Here is a 14419-nt window from a genome sequence, read left to right as displayed (position 1 = left end):
TAAAGAGCCATTGTCCTTTTTATCTTTCTCCTTATCAGAAATCAAACATAATGGATTAATCTCTCTAATTAAAAGACAGAGACTGGCAGAATGAATTTTTTAAGAGGGATGCAACTATATACTAACTATAAAAGATTCATTTTACATCAGAAAACACAAAAAAGGTTGAAGGTGAAAAGATAGAAAAAGATGTTTTATGCAAATATCAGCCAAAAGAGAGCAGAGGTTACATATCAAATAATACTAATATCAGACAAAATGGACTTTAAATCAAAAGAGTAATGAGACAAAAGGACATTGTATTAATAAAAGATATAATTCAGCAAAAAAATATAAAAATTACAAACATTTACAAACCCAGTAACAGATGATCAGAATATATGGGAAGCAAAAATTGGCAGAATTAAAAGGAGAAATTGATGGTTCTACAGTAACAATTGGAAACTTCAATATGCTACTCTCAATACTGGATAGAAAAAGCAGACAGAAGATAACTAATGTAATAGAAGACTTAAATAATACAACCCAACTGGATCTACCAGAAATATACACAACATTTCTACTTAATAATAATAGAATATACATTTTTCTCAGTTTCACAGGATATTTTCCAGGGAAGACCATATGTTAAAACACAAATCAATCTCAGAAGATTTTAAAAGGTAATTATCATATAAAGTATCTCTCTGACCACAATAGAATGAAACTAGAAATAAATAACAGAAGGGAAACTGGAAAATTAACAAATTTATGGAAATTAAACAACAAACTTTTAAACAACCAATGGAGACATAAGAAATAAAAGGAATTAGAAAATACTCACAGATTAATAAAAACAAAAAGAGAGTATTCCCAAACTTATGGGATGCAGCAAAAACAGTGCTTAGAAGGAAATTTATAGTTATAAATACTTACGTTAAAATACAAGACAGATCTTAAATCAACAACCTAACTTTACAACTTATGGAACTAGAAAAAGAACAAAATAAACTCAAAGCTAGCAGAGGAAAGGAAATATTAAAGATTGAAACAGATATAAATGAGACAGAAAATAGAAAAATGATAGAGAAAATCAATGTAACAAAAAGTTGGCTCATAAAAAGATCAACAAATTGAGAACTGTTTAGCTATATAGAATAATGAGAAAGAAGTCTCAATTTATTAAAATCAGAAATAAAGTGGGACAGAACTACCAAATTTATGGAAATAGAAAGGATTATAAGAGAATAATGTGAACAACTATGCCCCAACAAATTGGACAACATAAATGAAGCAGGCATATTCTTTCTTAGAATCAGAAAATTTACCAAGACTAAATCTGAAGAAACAGAAAACCTAACTAGACCTATAATGAATAAGGAGATGGAATCACTAATCAAAAAATGTGTTCCCTTCTCCTAAAAAACAAAACAAAACAAAAAACAAAGAACAAAACCATGTACCAAATAGTTTTACTGGTGAATTTTATCAAACCTTTAAGGAAAAACTAACATTCAATTTTTTTTCAAACTATTCCAAAAAATTGGAGAAGAAAGGATGCTGCCTCACTCATTCTTTGAGGCCAGCATTACCATAATACCATAGACATTACAAGAAAACTACAGGTTAATTTTCCTTATGAATATTGATACAAAAACCTTCAATTGAATTTAGCAGCATCTTAAAAGGATTACATAGCAATAGCCATGTAGGATTTATTCGTGGAATGTAAAGATATTTCAGTATACAAAATCAAACAATGTAATACACCATGTTTACAGAATAAAAGGAAAAAAACACACAATTGATGTAGAAAAATTATTTGACAACAGTCAACACACTTTCATGATAAAAAAATACTCAGCAAAGTAGGAATACAAGAAAACTACCTCATCATAATAAACACTATAAATGAAAACCTCATATTGAATCATACTCAACAATGAAAGACTAAAAGCTACTACTCTAGCATGAAGAATAAGACAAGAATACCCATTCTCACCACTCCTATTCAGCATAGTACTGGAAGTCCTTGCCAGAGCAATGAGTCCAGAAAAAGAAATAAAAGACACCCACCCACATTGGAAAGGAAAGATTAAAAATAACTATATCTGTTCACAGATGGTATGGTGATATATGTAGAAAACCTAAAGATTCTACACATAAGATCACTAGAATAAGTGAATTCATCAAAGTAGCAGGATAGAAAGTCAACACATGCACATACACACAATCAGTTGCATTTCTATATAATAACAATGAGCTATACAGTAAAGGGAAATAAAATAATTTTATATATAATAGCATCAAAAAGAATAAAATACTTAGGTATATCATTGGTCAAGGAGGCATCATAGTTAGTATAATGGAAACTATATAACATTGCTAAAGGAAATGAAAGTAGATGTAAATAAAGGGAAACATATCCTGTGTTTATAACTTTGGAAGATTTAATATGATTAAGAAATAAATACTACCAAAGCGATCCACAGATTCAGTATAATCCCTTGTCAGAATCCTAATGACATTTGTATAGAATCTTCAGGGAACTGGAATAGCCAAAACAATCTTGAAAGAGAATAAAGCTGGAGGATTTGTACTTCCTGATTTCAAAACTTACTACAAAAATGCAGTTATCAAAACTGTGTGATATTGGCATAAAGATAGACTTATAGACCAATGGAATACAATAGAGTCCAAAAATAAACCCTCATATTCATGGTCCAGTGATTTTTGACAAGGATGTCAGTCCATTCAATGAGGAATGGATAGTCTCTTCAACAAATGGTAGTGGGAAAGTTGCATATCCACCTGCAGATGAATCCAATGAATGAAATTGGACACTTTTCTAAAATCATGTACAATGACTAAAATACATAGAAGACCTAAATATAAGAACTAAACTATAAAACATAGGATAAAATCTTTATATTGGATTTGACAATTTCTTGGATATGACAATAAAGATACAGGTGACAAAAAATAGACTCATATATTTGTTTTAAAAATGTACATAAAAGGGATCCCTGGGTGGCGCAGTGGTTTGGCGCCTGCCTTTGGCCCAGGGCGCGATCCTGGAGACCCGGGATCGAATCCCATGTCGGGATCCCGGTGCATGGAGCCTGCTTCTCCCTCTGCCTATGTCTCTGCCTCTCTTTCTCTCTCTGTGTGACTATCATAAATAAATAAAAAAATTTAAAAAAATATACATAAAAAATGAACATCAAATGATACTGTCAATAGAGTAAAAAGGCAACTTACAGAAAGGAAAAGATATTTGTAAATCGTATATGTGATAAGCAATTGGTAACAGAATGTACAAAGAACAAGTAAAATTCAATAACAAAAGTAGAAACAACCCAATTCATTAAAAGCAAAGGGCTTAAATAGACATTTCTCCAAAGAAGATATACAAATGGCCAATAAGCACATGGAAAGAAACTCAACATTATTAATCACCAGGGAAATGCAAATCAAAGAACTACAATTAGATACCACTGCATATTTATTAGGATAGCTACTATTAAAAGAAAAAAACAAGTGATGCCTGAGTGGCTCAGCAGTTGAGCGTCTGCCTTTAGCTCAGGACATGATCCCAGTCCCTGGATTGAGTCCCAACATCAGGATCCCTGCGCAGAGCCTGCTTCTCCCTCTGCCTATGTCTCTGCCTCTCTCTGTCTCTCTCTCTCTCTCTCTCTCTGTCTCTCATGAATATATAAATAAAATCTTTTTTTTAAATAAATAAATGAATAAAAGAAAAAACAAAACAAAATTAGAAGTGTTCTTGAGGCTGTGCAGAAATTGGAATTCTTGTGCACTGTTGGTAGGAATGTGCAATGGTATGGCCACTGTGGAAAACACCATGGTAGCTTCTCAAAAAGTTAAAAATAGAATAACTTTATGATACAAAAGTTCCACTTCTGGGTATTTACTCAAAATAATGCAAAGCTCTCTTGAAGGAACATCTGTGCACCCATGTTCATGGCAGCATTATTCACAAATGTCAAAACATGGCAGCAACTCAAGTGTGCATTGACACATTAATGGATAAGAAAATGTTGCACACACATACACACACACACACGCAACAGAATGTTATTCATCATTAAAGAGAAAAGAAGTTCTGGTATATGCTTTACATGGATGAAACTTGAAAACATTATGCTAAATGAAACAAATCAGTTACAAAAAATGAATACTATATGATTCCTGATTCCTATTATAAGCTATGTTTAGGGTATTTATAGTAACAGAAAATAAAACGATTGACTACTAAAGCCTGGGTGGAGGAGAAAATGAGGAGTTACTGTTTAATGGGTATAGAGTTAATTTTGCAGGATAAATCAAATTCTAGAGATAGATGGTGATGATGGTAACACAACACATAATGAATGTTTAATACCACTGAACTGTACACTTAAAAATAGCTAAGTCGGGCATTGGTGGTATAGTGGTGGGTATAGTGGTATAGTGGTGGTAAGTGGTGGATACGTTGGTAAATTTTATGTTCATTTAATGTAATAAAAATTGGGGAAAATAGAATAGATATTAATTTGCAATCAAATATGTCTTATATTTTACAAAGAGAAATGCACTTTTTTTGGACAGCATAACATTTTGACCTATCATGTTCTTATTAGTGAAATATCTGTATACTCCTCATGTTTTGTATATTGCCAACATAGCATGTTCTGTACAAGTGACACCTAAGTACTAATCACATGCCAACTGACCAAAGATCATATGGCTATAAATGTCTTGAGGTATTTTTCAAGAGCGGGCTATAAATCCTTTGAAGTTTAATGACAACTTTTTGGCAATTATTTCTTCGAGATCATTGAGAAAATTGCAAATACTGATTTTTTTTAAAAAAGTGGGTGTATGGGTTAAATTTGGTTAATTTTAGACTCATCACTTAAGCTTTGAAATACTTTGTTCAGAAATAAGAGAGAATACTTTTCACAGATTTTCAAAAATACAGTGTTTTGAGACTGGTTTTGGTTTGGAGTGTTTCTAACAACAGTAATAGGTCAAGCTGCATATTTGTACACTCTTTTGACTTGATTATTTATTATTTCACTGGAGAATTTACAGCAAGGTTATGGTACATTCTCCTTTCAAACTCATTATTTTATTAAATCATCTGAGCTCTCACATACTGTATTTTTTTCTAAAGCGAGAATGTCAGCAGTTTGTTCCATTTTCATAATGAACTACAATTATCCTATATTAGAAACAGATTTTTACTTTCTGATGTCAGATTATTTTTTAAAAAATGATTCCCAACTGAACACAAGGGTATAATTTAATTTCTGCTGACATCATAAGCTATGAGTTCAGCATAAGTAGTTCATGAATGACAGGAGAACAATTAAGTTAAATTATATCCTAAAGATTTATTCCAACAGAATAAAAGTTTTTTAAAAAAATGTCTTCTATTGAAATTCAAATAATGCACTTTCTTCATAAAGGGCAGTGAAGCAGTATCTCCTCCCCCAGAGAGTCATTTTTTCATAAGTGAGATTTAGATAGCATACAAGATATTTATGTTATAATGTGAAGAATTAATTTTCACATAATTAATATATGGTCATAGGCTCTATTTTAAGTATTTTAAAGATACTGCTCTTTTTAAAATTTTTCTTTACTATTCAAAAGGCTCTGTAAAAATCACAAAATATAGAGCGTTCTTTTTCATTTTGTTAATTACAAACTGAAAAACACTGGAACACTCATGCTGAATAACTCTGACAGTACACTACCTTTAATAAATGGTCCATAGATCAAGTGAAATTAAGCAAGAAGTTAAATCACATTATCATGTTCTTTTTTTTTAAAGATTTATTCATTTATTCATGAGAGAAGAGAGAGAGAGAGAGAAAGGCAGAGGGAGAAGCAGGCTCCATACAGGGAGCCTGACGTGGGACTCGATCCTGGGTCTCCAGGATCATGCCCTGGGCCAAAGGCAGGTGCTAAACCACTGAGCCACTCAGGGATCCCTCACATTATCATGTTCTAAATGAAGAAAGTACCTTGACTTCTTTAGAGATTATGTTAAAATATACTATTTTACAATTAGCAATGAGCACTTTTCCACAGGGATTACGTGAAATTATGGATAGAGTGACAACGATATTTTCTTTGTGTGTAGCAAATTCAGCCATCGCAATGAATCAGCAACCTCATTGTGCTGATGCCTCCTAAACATCTGTTAATTTTATACTCTCCACTTTATTTCCATCTCCACTCCTTTAGTTTGATCCACAATAACTCTTTCCTTGTCAGATCCTATTTACTTTTCCCTTTGGTGTTGCCATTTGTCTTCCTAATGTGCATATCAGGTCTATTTAGAATTCATCAATGGGTCTTCTCTTGTGTAGAAATCCAAAACTTGTAGTAGGTTATACAGGATTATAAAATATATGTTTGTAACTTCTTCCCAGATCTGATCTTTCCTAATCCATAGATGGAGAAAAAATACAACCTAACCACAAATTTGTCAATATTATGAGTCTTGATAATTAACTAGTAGATATCGAGTACCTTAGACTCTTCATTTCAGGCCTTTGGGCATCTTGGGCATTGCAGGAGTGCAGTGGCCAGATAAAACTAACAGGCGTTATATCCCTTTTTTAGGCTAAGGTAAATTTTTCATATTGCCACCAAACACTTCCACAATTTATAAAAAATATTTTATTTATTTATTCATGAGAGACACACAAAGAGAGTCAGAGACATAGGCAGAGGGAGAAGCAGTTTCCCTGTAGGGAGCCTGATGCAGGACTCATCTCAGGACCCTGGGGTCATGACCTGAGCCAAAGGCAGATGCTCAACCACTGAGCCACCCAGGTGCCCCACACTTCCACAATTTATCACTCATCCTGCCTCTAAATTCTATGTGATTATTGTAGAACTCTTTGGAATAAGATGATGAAGCAAACACCATTGTTTCTAATCCACATAATTTTCTTTCAAAATATTATGGTTTTAACTGCCAAAGAGTTTTTATTTCCTTATCTCTTAGCGGATATTGTGCAGGAGTCACGTTGAGCACCAAGCAATACAGTTAAAATATTGTTTATAGCAGACTGAAATGCAGCGCATTAGCCATGAGAATGTTAGGAATATGCACCATCCCTTTCTACTTCCCTTTTCTCCTATTAAAGGTGCCTCTTCCTATCTATACCCCGAATCTCTAGCCTATCAGCATCCCACCTTTGGTCATTCTTTGTTCTCTATGATAGTCAGTATGTTCTTTTCATTCTGGTCTACTTTCACTGGCATTTAAGTATACATGCAGTTTTTGTTTTATATGAAGACCTTGTCTTTATTTCTGCATGCCAGTGCTGGATGTGGGCATCTGTGTTATTTCTGCTTTAGAATCAAGTTTGTTAGATAGATTTTTCACACTCATTCTCTGTTGTTGTTGTTTTTTTCCCTCTTATATCTATTCCTAAATCCACTAAATCTAGATATGCCTTCTATCACACAGTGAAACTATGTACTGTGAATACAAACACTTTTCTACTTCTAATTTGTTTAACTTTGCTAACTTGACAATTTGGGAGAATGCATCATCTTGAAATAGTATACACACACACATACACACACACACACACGATATACTTCACAGTTTGTATTAATTTATTACTGCCATTTCAAAACTGAGTTGATCATTGACATGATCTGGATGTTTCTGTCCCTTGCCCCAAATTCATATATTGAAATCCTAATGCCCAGTGTGATGATATTAGGAAGTAGGGCCTTTGGCTGATGCTTAGGTCATGAGGGTGGAGCCCTCATGAATGGGATTAATGCTTTTATGGAAGAGACTCCAAAGAGCTCTTGCCTCCCTTCCACCATGCGAGGACACAGCCAGAAGTAGTAGTCTGCAGCCGGAAAGAAGATCAGGTCATGTTGGCATTCTGATCTTGGACTTCCAGTCTCCAGAACTGTGAGCAATAAATTTCTGCTGTTTATAAGCAACCCAGTCTATGGCATTTTGTTATAGCTGCTCCAATGGACTAAAACAGTTCTCTTTCCATTGCAAATATGGCCTCTGCCAATTCTCTGCATTTCAGTGAATCTCACTGTCCTCTTCCCCAGTTGCTCAGTTAACATTTTATTCCTATTACATCCAGTCACCAAAATATTCTCCAGGTCACTGTCAATCCTTGTCTAGATTATGACAAGAGGCTTGTAATCATTTTCCTATAATTTATTTTTCATTTATTTTTTAGACTCAATAATTTTAGTAACATTCATATATATAATCATGTCACTCCTTTAGTTAAAATGATGTAGTGTCCCCTCAATCAATCCTAAAAACAATTAATAATGAAAATATTAAAATAATAATGAAAATATGATCAAATACTTGTGTATCTAGTATCATATAGCAAGTACAAGTCAATTGCATATATTAACACATTTATTCCTCAAAACATCCCTATGAAATATGTGCTGTAGTTATTCTTTTTTTATCTTTATTTTGCTCTTTGTTATTTATGCATTTGTTTATTTAAAGATAAATTGAGACAAAAACAGTTACTCAACATCACACAGCTAATAAAAGCACTGGCCAGTACAAGAGATAGAGCTCACAGTACGATTCACATGGCCTCTACTGTGCATTTACTCAGACCTCCTCTTCGGACACATGAATTTTAATGTTTAGCTCTAAATAATTTGAGTTTGATAAAAGAAGTCTTTCTTTTCACTTGCAGATCTTCTTATCTCCTTTCCAGTAAAAAACACTTTATTTGGCTAATCATGTATCATTTTTCAGTCTCTCTTTTAGGATCACTTCCAGTCAGAGGCTTTCCTTACTCCCCCATGATGTTCTTTCCAGAGTGATCTCTATCTACTACCTCCTTCACAACACTCCTGTGCCCTATAATTACCTATTTATTTGTTTATTTCTCTTGCTGGTGTTTAAGTTTATTGAGACCAAAAACGAAAAGCCCACAGCAAATATCATTCTCAATGGGGAAGCACTGGGAGCCTTTCCCCTAAGATCAGGAACAAGACAGGGATGTCCACTCTCACCACTGCTATTCAACATAGTACTGGAAGTCCTAGCCTCAGCAATCAGACAACAAAAAGACATTAAAGGCATTCAAATTGGCAAAGAAGAAGTCAAACTCTCCCTCTTCGCCGATGACATGATACTCTACATAGAAAACCCAAAAGTCTCCACCCCAAGATTGCTAGAACTCATACAGCAATTCGGTAGCGTGGCAGGATACAAAATCAATGCCCAGAAGTCAGTGGCATTTCTATACACTAACAATGAGACTGAAGAAAGAGAAATTAAGGAGTCAATCCCATTTACAATTGCACCCAAAAGCATAAGATACCTAGGAATAAACCTAACCAAAGATGTAAAGGATCTATACCCTCAAAACTATAGAACACTTCTGAAAGAAATTGAGGAAGACACAAAGAGATGGAAAAACATTCCATGCTCATGGATTGGCAGAATTAATATTGTGAAAATGTCAATGTTACTCAGGGCAATGTACACATTTAATGCAATCCCTATCAAAATACCATGGACTTTCTTCAGAGAGTTAGAACAAATTATTTTAAGATTTGTGTGGAATCAGAAAAGACCCCGAATAGCCAGGGGAATTTTAAAAAAGAAAACCATATCTGGGGGCATCACAATGCCAGATTTCAGGTTGTACTACAAAGCTGTGGTCATCAAGACAGTGTGGTACTGGCACAAAAACAGACACATAGATCAGTGGAACAGAATAGAGAATCCAGAAGTGGACCCTGAACTTTATGGGCAACTAATATTCGATAAAGGAGGAAAGACTATCCATTGGAAGAAAGACAGTCTCTTCAATAAATGGTGCTGGGAAAATTGGACATCCACATGCAGAAGAATGAAACTAGACCACTCTCTTGCACCAGACACAAAGATAAACTCAAAATGGATGAAAGATCTAAATGTGAGACAAGATTCCATCAAAATCCTAGAGAAGAACACAGGTAACACCCTTTTTGAACTCGGCCATAGTAACCTCTTGCAAGATACATCCATGAAGGCAAAAGAAACAAAAGCAAAAATGAACTATTGGGACTTCATCAAGATAAGAAGCTTTTGCACAGCAAAGGATACAGTCAACAAAACTCAAAGACAACCTACAGAATGGGAGAAGATATTTGCAAATGACATATCAGATAATGGGCTAGTTTCCAAGATCTATAAAGAACTTATTAAACTCAACACCAAAAACCTTCTAGATCTTGTTCATTGTTATACCTCCAGCTCTGGATAATATTTCTTCTGTGACAAGCACTGCAAATATGTTAGTTGAATAAGTAAGACTAAAGACTAAATCTACACTATCAAACAAACTTAAAACATTTACAAACCCTAACATAAGATCATGGTTCTTCATTCTGTATAGCATATCAAGTAAAACATTTTTATGTTCTACCATAGATTATACTTTATCACTTAAATGATGGTTAGTAATTTGGGGTACCAATCTAAGATTGTGCTCCTCCCACTTACCTATGCTTTCTCTTGTAGGGTCATGAGAAAAAAACCTTGTTTAAAGTACAAAATAAAAATGAGACTTCCTCATTTTCTCATGTGTTTTTGCAGGCAGATGCGTGTTACAAACTCTTTCGTAATATGAACTAGCAGGTCCTGAAACGGTTAAATATGAAAATACTTATAGCTACTCTGAATTTTAAAATATTATTTAAACTTTGAACAGAAATGAACCATGTTAAGAGCAGAGTGATCAGCCAAGAAGAAAAAAGCAGAAGGGAGGCAACTTAGGAATGTGGTTTGCCCATTAAGAGAAAAATGATGCCAGGGAAATCACAGGGATGATTTTGAATAATTAGAGTAGAAATACTTGCCTCATTTTTTTGAAAAAATATTTTTAATAAATAATTGTGTATGTTTAAGGTGTACAACATATGTGTGTATGTAGTGAAACACACTACACACTAATTAATATGGCTCCTCACTACAGTTACTGTTTTACGTGTATGTATGAGGAGAATACCTGCAGTCTACTCTCTTAGTTAACTTCCATTATTCAATACAGTATTGTAAACTGCAGTCACCATGCTGTATATTAGAGCTCCAGATTTATTCATGCTAAATAACTGCAACTTTGTACCTTTTGGGCATGTCCCCATTTCTCCCATCCCCCTTGTCCGAGTAACCACAGTTCTATTCTCTGCTTCTAGGTATTTTTTCTAGGACTTCTAGGACTTTTTTAGATTCCACATAAAAGGGAGATCACACAGTTGTTGTTGTTGTTTTTTTTTTCCTTTCTGTGTCTGTCTTATTTTCTTTAGCATAATTTCTTCCAGATTCATCCTGTTGTTTGTTGTAAATGGCAGGATCTCATTTTTTTAAGACTAAATAATATTATACACACACATACACACACACGTTTAGTATTATATATATATATACACACAAACATATATTTTTAACATTGTCTATACATATATATTTAATATTATATATAGTTTTATATATACATGTATTTAGCTATTTATATATAAATATATGTAAATATTGGTATTTTCTTTAATCATTCATCCATTGGCAGATATTTAGGTTATTTCCATATCCTGGCATCTGTGAATAATGCTGAAGTGAACATGGGAGCACAGATATGTCATATAAGTGCTAATTTCATTTCATTTCATTTCATTTGGGTGTATAGCAAGAAGAGATATTGCTAGATCATATGATAGTTTTATTGTTTATTTTTTAGAAGACCTTCCATACTGTTTCCTGTGGTGGCTGCACCAATTTCCACTCTTTACCAGCAATTTTCAAAGGTTCTCTTTTCTCCATGTCCTCATCAACACTCATCTCTTATCTCTTCTGAGATAGAGTTGAAAATTAAAACTGAGTCTTAGTCTGAAATCTCAATCTTTCAGCTAAACATAATGGATTCTGGGGACAAAACTACAGTACTATTTTTCTTTGCTTTAAAATATCAACTTATGGATGCCAGAGTGGCTCAGCGATTGAGTGTTTTGCCTTTGGCTCAGGCATGATCCCAGGGTCCTGGGATCAAGTTTTGCATCAGCTTCTCTGTGAGGAGCCTCTCTCCCTATGTCTCTGCCTCTCTCTCTGTCTCTCATGAATAAATTAATAAAATATTTAAAAAATAAAATATTAATTTAAATGTTACATCATTTACTAATTTGCAATATATTATGTCTCAGTGCAAAAAGACTGAGAAACTACCCTTGGTCTGGTTGGCTATGTATTTTAAGTTCAATTAAATTAAAAAATAATAATAATAAATAAATTTTTTAAAAAGTTGGAAACCACCTAAGAAGTTTTTATTGCTTAGGGTTTCTTTTGTGAGCTAGTTGAGTTTTGAGTTGTGTGTGTGTATGTGTGTTGCATATTAGTTATTGGAGAGACTTCTGTAACTTAATTGTTTCCAAAGAATTTAAAATTGCATAGTTTCCACAAGGATTCATAGACTTCTATGGCCCACACCATTCATTTGTGTGGATGGGTTGCTGAAAAGTTAAATGTTCACAAGTCAGAAATGGCATATGCTGAAGCAGGGGTGGCAAATGTGACCTTTGAGTCTAAACTAGTATAGAGAAGTTTGTTCAATGAGAAACAGAAACATAACTTAAACATATGACACAAAGAAATATACTCATGAAAAAAATAATAAATAATAAAGGTGAATAAAGGCAATAAATAATAAATGTAAAATCATGATTTATTACATAAATGATACACATTTCATGAATTCCCTAACCAGGGCTAACATTATTTCATATTTTGACCCTGATTGCTGTGGTCAGATGGATATGTTGTGTGTTAAATACTTGTTGACATTTAAAAAAAATATGTCTCACATTATTCATTTTTATAATGCAGAATTCAATGTGATGATCACAGAAACTATTTTTCATAAACTCCTAAACTCTATCACTTTTATCTGCAAACACTTCATGAGTTTCAATATAATATTGTAGTAGAAGAGAAAAGATAAAGCTTTTCAAAAACTGGAAATTCTTGTGTGAACAGAATCCTTTATCTCTGCTTAGTCTACAGGGAAGTGTTACAATGATGAATGACTTTCAATTCCCCTACTTTCTTCTCCTTAGCATTACAAATTTTCATTCAGTACCCAACTCTCCTGTCTGACATATTCTACTTCTTAGATTGAAAAGTCCCATTATGGGAGTATTTGAACCTTCCTGTCTGTAGTAAATCAGAGTAAGTTTAGTCTGTTTATAATTTCTGTCATTTTCTAGTTTCTACAGTGCATTAATGTAACTAATATTCTGATTTAAATAATGTTCATATCATCATTTAAAAGTTGCCTCACAATAAATGACGAATATCTCATCATAAGCAGAGAAAATTGCCTTTTAGAAGCCATCAAGGACTAAAGTCTAAAAATCTAAAATTCTAAATTTCACTCCCTGAGCTTTAATTTAAATTTGGCATGGCTGTCTTTTAGCCAATGGTATAACAAATCCCAGACAAGGCAGATTTGTTTTGCTAAGCTCAAAACATAGATGTCATAAATTTGTCCTCCCTTCAATTTCACATAAAACTCAAATAATAAGGGAGAGCAGATATGTCTTTCCTTGTTTAAAAAAAAAATACAAATAAAAATTGAAGGTAACAACTTTAAAAGGCATAGATAATAATTTTACATAGGTATATAATAATAATTTCTCAATTTTCAGCTGCTTCCTCCAAAATCAATGAAGAAAATTTATTGAGTTGGTGGGGAGCCTGAAAAGCAAGAGTTCTGCTTGGTGTATTGGAAACAGAATGCATATCTCAGGAAGTAGTCCTATGTATTTCCCTTTTGGAAAATAGCTTGCATAGAAATGAGGAGACCAGCAGTTCTTTTTTTTTTTTTTTAAGATTTTATTTATTTATTCATGATAGACATAGAGAGAGAGAGAAAGAGAGAGAGAGGCAGGCAGAGGGAGAAGCAGGCTCCATGCCGGGAGCCCAACACAGGACTCAATCCCAGGACTCCAGGATCACACCCTGGGCCAAAGGCAGGCACCAACCCACTTGAGCCACCCAGGGATCCCTGAGACCAGCAGTTCTTAAGAGCACAGTTCCCTCCCTGAGGAACAAGATTAGATGTCTAAAATATTCTACTTGATACCTGCATCCTCAGGGAAAAAAACCATGGACTGTTTAAGTGATCCACTTAAAGATAGTAGTAGTGAACCTCCAGCAGGAATATCAAATGAACTTTCCTGCAGAGTGGTGGGCTTAGCTAACAAAAAACATAAAATGCTGAGGAAAAATACATATGCATATGTGATGAATAAATTCTCATGTACCAGCAAAAGTATGCAGAAGCCCTGTTCCTGCAGTTCATGATTATGACACCTTCATGGCTTATGCTTGATCTGAGCAGAATTTCCTTCAGCCAATAACCTCTTT

Source organism: Canis lupus, chromosome 38 (assembly GCF_003254725.2).
Source record: "Canis lupus dingo isolate Sandy chromosome 38, ASM325472v2, whole genome shotgun sequence".
NCBI lineage: Eukaryota > Metazoa > Chordata > Mammalia > Carnivora > Canidae > Canis > Canis lupus.
The sequence above is the reverse complement of the archived record's forward strand: the minus strand, read 5'-3'. Positions refer to the sequence as shown.